Source organism: Oreochromis aureus, linkage group 8, assembly GCF_013358895.1.
Source record: "Oreochromis aureus strain Israel breed Guangdong linkage group 8, ZZ_aureus, whole genome shotgun sequence".
Lineage (NCBI taxonomy): Eukaryota > Metazoa > Chordata > Actinopteri > Cichliformes > Cichlidae > Oreochromis > Oreochromis aureus.
Genome location: NC_052949.1, coordinates 27,234,923 through 27,244,872, shown reverse-complemented (window position 1 = coordinate 27,244,872; position 9,950 = coordinate 27,234,923).

The following is a 9,950-nucleotide window of genomic DNA, read 5'->3' as shown; positions in this document are numbered from 1 at the left end:
ACATACTATTGCACCTAAAAAGCCTTGAAATTTCATATTGTGGTCTAGGATGTGTGAGTGTGGCAATATCTCACTAAAACTACACATTAAACTAAACTCAGTGTGTTCCTTTTGGTCTTTTTCAGCTCGCTGTCCAAACACATCACATTCCCCATGATGATTGCTGGATGGTAGTTGGAACAATTCCATCTCTGAAACCCTGTTCTTTCCTTCATAGCTTCTTCAGGATTACAGGCCTTGCTCGAGGCAAAAGAACTGTCAGCCCGAGAAGATTCATCCTGAAGAGTGCAATGCAAAGACAAGTCGCTAGTAGACTTGCAAAACTTGACTTGTGAATTACAGTAAAAACCAAGTGTCTGAGAGGTGTACTTGGAAACGATCTAAAAAAGACCAGTCGTCTTTTTCTATCACATGCATCCATTCATCCTGTTCTGCTTATCCTTACCAGGGTTGTGTGTGTGTGTGTGTGTGTGTGTGTGTGTGTGTGTGTGTGTGTGTGTGTGTGTGTGTGTGTGTCTGCTTTCACATCACCCTTCACTTTATCTATCAAATAGGGATGAAAAAGGCCAAAAATATAACACAGTGTTGTCATTACATTTGTTTCAACCAAGATATCGCTATACTTTGACCTCAAAAACCCAATAACTTTAATTTCCTTACCTTACTCAAAAGGGCATTTTTAGACATAAAGGTCTAGCGTCTGTATTGTAAAATACGAGTAAGAAATAGTTCAACTCTGAACAATGTTTGTAATATCTTTTGTAGTTCTGAAGGCTGTCTGTGTCTGTGGTGTGGATAAGCGATGTCTACATTACTGAGTTGCACTGGGGTAAGTGCTTTTCTCCTGTAGTTTGAGCATTATGGATTTAATAGATATATGCTGCTGCTGCTGTTTTTAGTTAGAATACTATCTTTGAACAGGTCCTGTGTAAGCTTCATGGAACAGTAACTTTGAGTTTACGGAGCAGCCTTTAAGGTTTCTTGTTTTAATCAGCTTTAACAAACAACAAGTGCTGCATTTTATCTAATGGCGATACCTTCTTAACCTCATTTTAAGAGGCTCGCACTGTGCAAACATCAGTTTTGTCACTGCCCACTGAAGTATAACAACCAATAAGATTATTTATGATTCTGGAACAGCTTTGCCTCAGAAAATTGTCTGTGTAATTACAGGTCCAATCTGCCAGCTGTACAGGTTTGATTGTACAGCGGTGGGGGTCACGCACCTTTTCTGACAGCACGCCACAGCCAGCTAGGCACGCATGTTTAACTGACAGTTTCTGCATGTATGGCACTCAGGGTTTTTCTGGGCAGTGCTTTTATTTGACATCTGAATTAATATGGTTGATTTTAATGCTGGTCATTGCAAATTCAAACCTTGTTTAAATTCATGGGAATCCATGGGTGTGAAGGACAATTCTCACAGCAAACAACAGCGTCTGCAAATTGCACTCCTCCACAAACACACATTTGTTTTTTTGTTTTATTTAAATAGCAATAAGAAAAAAATGGAAAAAGTTTGCATTTGCAATTTACACTGATCCTCGAGCCCATCAGCATTTAAATGAAAATATGAGACTGCAGTCAAAAAGAATATGAATGGGAGAGCAGCTGAAGAGTGAGAGGAAGGCTGGCTACAACAATGACTGCAGCTCAAGCGATGCGAGGAGGAGGAGGTGCAGAACATGGTCTTCCATAAAATAATCAGCAGCTTTCAAACTGTCTTTCCACATCTCAAATAGCACACATTTCTTCAACACTGTAATTCATTACTCGTGTGTTCTGCATTTAATGCTAACATGATACAGGAACAGAGGTCTTATTTTGCTGGTTAAAAATTCAATCTCCTTTTCTGTACTTTTCCATTTGGTCCTTGCTTTTGCCAGCTCTGAGTGCGGTCAGTGAGCACTGTCATGTCTGGATTTGAAACAGAAAGACATTTTCAGTTTCCCTGTGACATTCAGAGGATATAGTTTAGACATACAAAAAATACGAAAAAAGGCAGTGGGCTCTTTTCTGGGTTTCATTTTCCTTATTGAAAGCTGCAACTTTAGTCCGCTGTGGGGAAAATGCTTTATTTTTTTATATACAGCAAACACGATGACAGGTACGAAACCAAAATCCTGTAAAATGAAACGCTCTCTGCTGCCCTCAGAGATGACAATAGAGCGAATGATTTATGTTATTTTATTTGATATTTTTTAAGCTGCTGTGGATATCTTGAAAAAGGTCAAAAGAACATGACAGTGGCCCGGCACCTGCCAAAACACTCACTGTGTTGAGCCGTCATGTAATACATTTTGGCGATATGTTCAAGAACATAATGTCTTTTGTTTTTTGAGCCAGCTATTTCAAGTCATAATTACTCTTAATTTTCTTTTCCTCAAATACTTATAATCTGACTACTGCCCTTAAGAATGGCTTTGAGGAAGTCTCCATCTCCTCGAGGCAAAGCATGCTAATTTTCAATGTTTAGCACCACACATGACAGAGCACACAGCCCAGACCCATCATGCAGCAGTAAATGTGACTGTCTGTCAAATCATCAATCAGGCAGAATGTCACATAAAAAACACAACAGAATAAAGTACACTTAAATATGCAAAACATACATAACTAAAGTGAATGGAAACAAATGTATGTAACAAAAAACATAAGAAATGTATTTATCCTAAAAGTTGGAAAATTACTGCATTAAAGCAGTCTTAGCATGAAAAACAACTTAGCTTCACTAGTATCAAAATACATGCACTGCGTACAAAAAAAACAACAAATATGGAATAAAATAGTTCATAAAGGTAAATATTTACACTAATCAAGGAGCTCAGTTAAGCATAAAATACAAAACAATGAAGTGTTCAATAAACCAAAAATCTAAATATGAGAAAATAAGGAGCTTATGAATGTAGATATATTGTAGATATTATTGTGTGAGGTGATTCAGCAGAATTGAAACAGTTGTTAGAGAAGGTGTTCATGTGCATGTCCAGTAAGTAATGCACAGGGTGTTCAGGATCCACTAATTATTCACATCCATTCACCACAGCCACAGTCATTCAGGTGACCTCACCTCGCAGCAGAATCCAAACAGTGTCGATTCAAACTGGATTCAAACAGCAACACCAAAGACGACTTTCCTCAGTGACTCATGTGGACGCATTCCAACAGCTAGCAGGATTACACCACATATCTTCTCACCAGAATAACATCCCTGGCTGTCTGAAAAGCCACAAAGCCAGGTATGGTAACACTGTGGTCTGAGAAGTAAGAGTTCGGCAGTGTCTCACTTCAACGCTGCAATGCTCCATGAAACACATGAAACAGGTCCCACTCTGAACTGCCATTGTTTCCTCTGTGTCTCCTCCATAATTACAGACCTTCAGCAGAACTGTCAGCACAATCAGCTGGTGAAGATTATCTGCTGTCAAGAATTCGCTATTTCACCTTTGTATGAATCACAATAAGCAAGAAATATCAGTTTCGTCAAGTGATAAAGTCACTAAAATGAACTAAGCAAAAAGCAAAAACAGGAGCTGCTGCTCAGCACAGCCCCTGGACAAATACAAAAAACACATATATTTGCATTTGTCACATGAAGTAATGCATCCTCTGTCAAAAATGTAATACAATCATAAACACTACAAAAAATATTTTGTTTTAAATTAAAAAAAAAAAATGACACAATTAAATTGTAGATGAGTTTCACTAGTAGCATTATAGTTACTCAAACATTTCATAATGATATTGTTAACTACTTTAACCACAATAATGATGACCATCTAATTCAAATATATGCAGATATTCAACAACTATGAATTTACACAACCTCTTGTAACTAAGACCACATTGTATTTCTCTTGTCCATTTTAATTGCGCAGAATAAAAAATGATGTATGTGTGAATAAATATAACTCGTAGTTTAAAGCATTTTCTCTGGTCAGTCTGACAAGGAAGGGGCTATATAAATTCCATTACATTAAATGTACATATTGCATATATCATCCAGCACTCATACTGTTGGATGGAAAACAAATCTGAATCACAGACTAATGAATTCAACAAAAGCTAATCAATGAAACCAGACTGGATGGGTGGGTTAGAGCGACTTTAAACTTCAGATAGATCCAAAGAAAAGCCAAAATAAAAGACACTTTGTTTTACCGTTTCCAAGAAACATCTGTTGTCTGTAAACTGAAACCACTTCAGTCTGTGACTACACGGGTGGTCGAAGACAATTAAAAAAATTACAACAAAACAAAACATTTGCTATGCAATGCCTTGTATAAAGAGTCTGATGTTCAGTTCTTTTTTCAGCCATAATAAAATATTCATAAATACTGACACAACAACATTTTTGTCCCAAAGACATAACAGGCTTAATAAAATCTTTTCAGGCCTAAAAATGATTTGCAAGTCTTCTTGTGATGTATGTAGCAACAACCAACTCTCCTGACAAAGCAGTACCCAGCTCTGAAAAAACCTCAAAGCGCCACATCTCTCACTATACCTCATGAAGTTTGTCATTGTGAAATCATGGCAACAACTGACTGTATCTGCATGATGATCAGCTCTGATCTTCTTTACTCTGGCCACTTGAAGCTGTTTGGTGGAACGCAGCATTTTACAAATAACTTAAAGACAACAACAAGAAAACCACAAACATTTATTTTGTACTCCTACTAAAACTGTGTCATTATATCCCCAAAGACTTTAAAACTTCCTTCATAACACTAGATAAAAGTTTTTTTTGTTCCTGATTCCGTTTGTGTATAATGTCTGCATTGTCAGAGATCTTTATCTCAATGACTACATAATTAAACAAAGGTTATATAGTTCAGCAGGAGGACTTCAGGTGATAGCATCTAAAAAAAAAAAGAGGATGGTGTCTCAAATTGCATTGTTCTGTATGCGTGCATCCACCATGACAAGTACAGGCTTTTATATGTCCCAAATTCATGACAACTGTCACCTCAAGGTGCTTTAAATTGTAGACTACAGATTCTACAATATTAAACAAACACCCGTGATGGTCAAAAGGTTGAGTGTGAATTTTTTGCAAAAACGTTAGATAGGAAAATAATTTTCAGCTTGTTAAAAGAAGATTCACTTATGGTGACAATATCATTGTGCAGATAACAAATGGACACAGCTGCCATGACATCACGCACTGGTTTCTGGACCACACATTTTGAACGACTCACGATTAGCATTTGAACACAACCATGTTTGGGGTGCTAAGTTATTACCTACCACTAGCAAATTGTTAGCAAGCAGCATTTGTAAACTTACAGAACCATATTACAGTACAATGTATGAACAAATTGGAACCAAATGATTTGGAAAATCAGAAAAATTCAAATGGGCAGGTATTAGGAAGTTGAAAATTATCCATAAAGCTTAAAAGAGTTTGGACCAGGTTGTAAACATCCTGTTTAAAGGTCTACATCCGGGCATTTTAACACTAGAGACACTTTGGAATGTGTTTGCTTGAGCCACTGCCTTGCTAACAAGCTAACATAGCATTATCTTTTTCTAGGCATTGCAATTACATGTGTTTTATTATTATTTGGTGTTCATGCATGTTAAATTGTTCTTCATGACTATATGCCAGATGTAATTTCTGTTAATTGCACAACTAGCAACCCCACGTTCTGTATTTACCCATAGTGTATATAGTGTAGTACAAAAACCTTAACTGAGTCTTAATTCAAACATTTATCACATTAAGAAACCTCGAATTTATGAGGAATGCCAAGAAAACTGAACATCTGCATCCAGTTTCACACCAGAAAACACAAAAAACTGCAAAAATAAAATATCGTCAAAGAAATTTTGTCATCAAGGTTTCCTTTTAAAGATAATCCCGTGTCACGAAAACAAACAAAGATGTATACTCTGTGCTAATGTATTAAAAATCAAAAACTAGCTTTGATAACAGATTTTCAAACTGATATAAATCAGTACTTGTAACAACATTTGTTGGTACACAAGTGCCAGCTTGAATATGGACTGAAAGAATCATATAATCACTACGAGTGAGTTTAAGCTCCTAACATGTACACAGTAGGTGCTGTTGTTGTGACTAGTTTCTGCCTGACTGCTCAAAACACCGTCCTCTCTGCTTATCTGCCTGGATGCAGGACCCAACCCCAGTTATTTCTGATAATCCACAGATTGTAGGCAGCTAACAGACATTTGTTTTACGACAGATGCCAGATTCAGATAAACATTTAATTAGCAACTCATCAGCTCTGTCAAAGCTAATTACCCCAGTTTCCAGCCAAAGCCAAAAACTGCTCCTCTCGCAGTTGGTTTGCATAACAGCTGAGTCTGCTGGCTGTGACAGGATATGAGGAGCCAGAGGCTGCGAGGAGACAAGACCTGCTTGCAGTGCTGTAGCAGGAATCTGAGTGGCTAATCCACCCATTCTGCCATGGCTGAGAGTCACAGGTCAGAGAAGTGGAAAGAATGGGTTAAACAGAATTACAGGCTGAGAAAACATTGTACTATTTATCAGCTTGTAACACGCCTGTCATGGAAATTACTGCTAGTGAGATATCTCAGCAGCACATTTCTCAGCACTCAGAAGGAGTGGGATGTGAGTTTTTAGGATGGGCAGTGGACACAGTCTGGCTGTCAAGTGGTTCCTGAGAGGTGTATAGTGTGAAAACAGCACAGACGTGACCAGTGAGCAGCGACAGCATTTGCCAAATGATCGCAGGATTACCGACCCTCTAGTCAGATGACCATCTTGATGATTTTTGCATATGCTGAATTTGTGCGGAATGTTTGCAGCACAGTAACAAACAGAAACCGGAAGTCGTCATCAAGACATCTCCACGATTGTTTGCTAATGTCGAACTCTGGAATTAAATCATCACGTATGACTGTAATTAGAATTTGACTTGCTTACATATTATACACGCTAAGGCAACTCTATAACACTCAGGAGCTTCTCTGGGCTGACCTGTAACCTAGCAACCGTGTGACATCTCACACAAGCAGATGATTAAAGGTACCTTCTTTTCCATTCTGAGCATGGAGCCTTTGATAGATCCCCCCGCCCACTACTTCGACTCCAGCATTCTCCTCAGTAGCATGCCAAGAACACTCATATCACCTACAAATATGAAATATGAATCGTCATGCTTTTTTTAGCCTTTTGAGACCAGGGGTCTGTAGCTGGCGTAGCAGGCAAAGCCGCATCATTAACTGCTCTGAAGAGCTGTTATACATCTGGCTTTTCATGACACACCAGGATAGTGCTGATCTGCAAGCTCTTATTATTAGTCTGCACTGCAAAATAAATAACACACAACTCAGCATTTATATTTTGGCGGTTAGCCTTTCCAAAACTATAACCATGAAGGGATTATTGATGTTTGTGTCTAAAAAAGCTGTTAGTTGCTTTCAAAAAATAGTCATAAGCTGACTACATTTTTCATTTGATTTATTCTTATTGAAATTCCAATTCATTCCAATACACTCTGTCCTTCTCATCTTCAGAGATTAAAAATAAAACAGTGGACTTTGGTTTTAAAGACAATTCCCCTCTCCAAGAGGCTTCTTCAGGTCTAGAACAATTGGTGTAGAGTCACAGGTGATAAACCCCTGGGTGGGTGATGGGAGTCAAAGAGTAAGTACTGGGCTGTGTGTGGATTTTTAGCAAATTTTACTGTTGAGCCTTCCCTCCTCCTCAATGTGCACAGGAACCTATATTCCTTGGTTTCTTGGAAGTCTCGGCTGTAAAAGAAGAGAGGACACTCATTCGAGGATGCCAGTGTTCACATTTTGTACAGGGACGACTGATGGTTTGAGAGAGACCCAAAGGAAGCTATCTATATATACTGTGAATGACCATCGTGGAACAGAGGTAGTGGCTTATAACACCAGTTATCAGTCTGTTACTGAGATCCCTTCCAGGGATTTTTACCACCATTCATACCATGTCTCAGGTGACTTCAATAGCTCATATGATGGTGGGTTTCACCTGTAAGGTTTCACCTGTTGGTGCTAATGATTGGAATGACCCATGCCTTTCATCACACCTTGGCTCACATGATGAATAGTAGGATAACAACCCTTAGGACCATCTCCAAATGTACAGCCCCCTATTACGGGTTGAGAAACTGAAGAAGTCTCTTGTATGAGAAACATCAACAGAAACCTAAAGAAGTCCAGTTGCCTTCTTTTCAAGCTCTCTGTACCACCATGGCCTTGAGGACTGAGGTTACATAAAAGCAGAACAGAGATACTCTGTTCTGCTCCTTACTAAATTCAGGGAGAGTTAACTAATTTTGTGATATCAAGACTTTTCATTTAGTGCCCTCACCCAAGTTTTTTGGCCCAGAAATTTTGTTTTCAAAACTAATGAATTTCTATCTGTTAGAGTTGTACTTCTTTCTGCTAATGGTCTGATGTACAAATTGTTGTATCATCAAAACTGTCTAAAATATGGAAAGTGACACACTTTCATTTTAGCTGTGTACAAATAATAATAACAATAATAATAAAAAAACAATAATAATAATAATAATAATAATAATAATAATAATAATAATAATAATAATCATAATACAACAGTGTTTTTGGTGAAGATGTCCAAAAGTGGTCGGTGGTTGCGATTACTTCAAAAGTATAAATGGAATAAAGTCTTTTAATGTGCCAGAAGATTTAAAATGCTATGAGCTGCTCATTTCTATCAGCTCAAAAAATATTAGCAACCACACAAACTGTTTCTATGCCGTCCGTCGGACAGTGTATTGTCAGCTAAAGGTCCAGCTGCTGTATTTCACAGGGAGAAAAAACAATGACAGTTAACTTCATTCAGAGATGGAGAAAGATGTCAGAAAGACAGGACAGGACAGGAAGAAGGTTACATTTAAAGATAAGGACTTCTCAGTATCCCTTGATAAACTGAAAATTTAAAGCTTACATGTAATGTCCTTATTTTTAAATCAGATATTGGGTCTGCACATGATTTAAGGTTATGGGTTGTTTTTCATATTTTCACATTGTCTTGCAAAACAAACTGAGGCGTATGCTTACTTTGCGTTTTTCAAAAGTCACATGAAAATACAGGTTAGTGCAGGATAAACAGGTCAGCTTGTCAAACGCTGATGGATTTAAAGTAAAGAACAGTGTGTTGGACTGATGCACAGAGGCTGTGGTGTTCATGATCAGTGATAGGTTACATAAAAGGTAGCAGAAATTAATATGAATTTAAGCTGATAATGTTTCGATTCATTCGTTGAATTCCACCTTTCTATTAACTTTATAACTTTTAGTATACAGACAGCGCAAAGACAAAGTAAATCACCAAAGATAGTTTGTGTTTGCTTAAATTCTGTTGAATTGAGTCGTGTAAGTCCACAAAGAGCAGTAAACCTCAGAGCAGCAGCAGCACGTGCCAGCTAATCATAGTCTGTACACAAAACAATCTACTGGAGCTCTGAACAGAAATTATTTTGAGTTGTGATTCTTTTTTTCCATTTTCCCCACAGTGAGCCAGGTAGTTCCCCACCTACCAAATCATACTAAAAATCAGTAGAATTAGAATTAGAATACTCTAATCCCAGAGGAAATTATGTAAAAAATGTATTGTAATGTCCAATGTAATCCTATGTATCAGTATTGCTTATTATTCCATTAATATTGCACAGCTTTTAGTCATCTTTGCACAAAAATAGCTGCTAGAAATATCCTCCAAAGATCTACTTTTAACTTTCTTACTTTGAGTGCAGTTTGGTCTCTTCTTTTTCACTTTCACTTGAACAAAGAAGTTGAATCAGCTTTTCCTACAATCCGCTTCAACTTTTACCAGGGTATTTTTTAACACAAATATCTATACTTCTACTTAAGTACAAAATGTGTGTACTTTTGTCACCTCAGCTGGTGAGGGGGCGATGACAGACCTTCTCGGAAGCTCAGTCAGGGCCAGTTGATGGAGG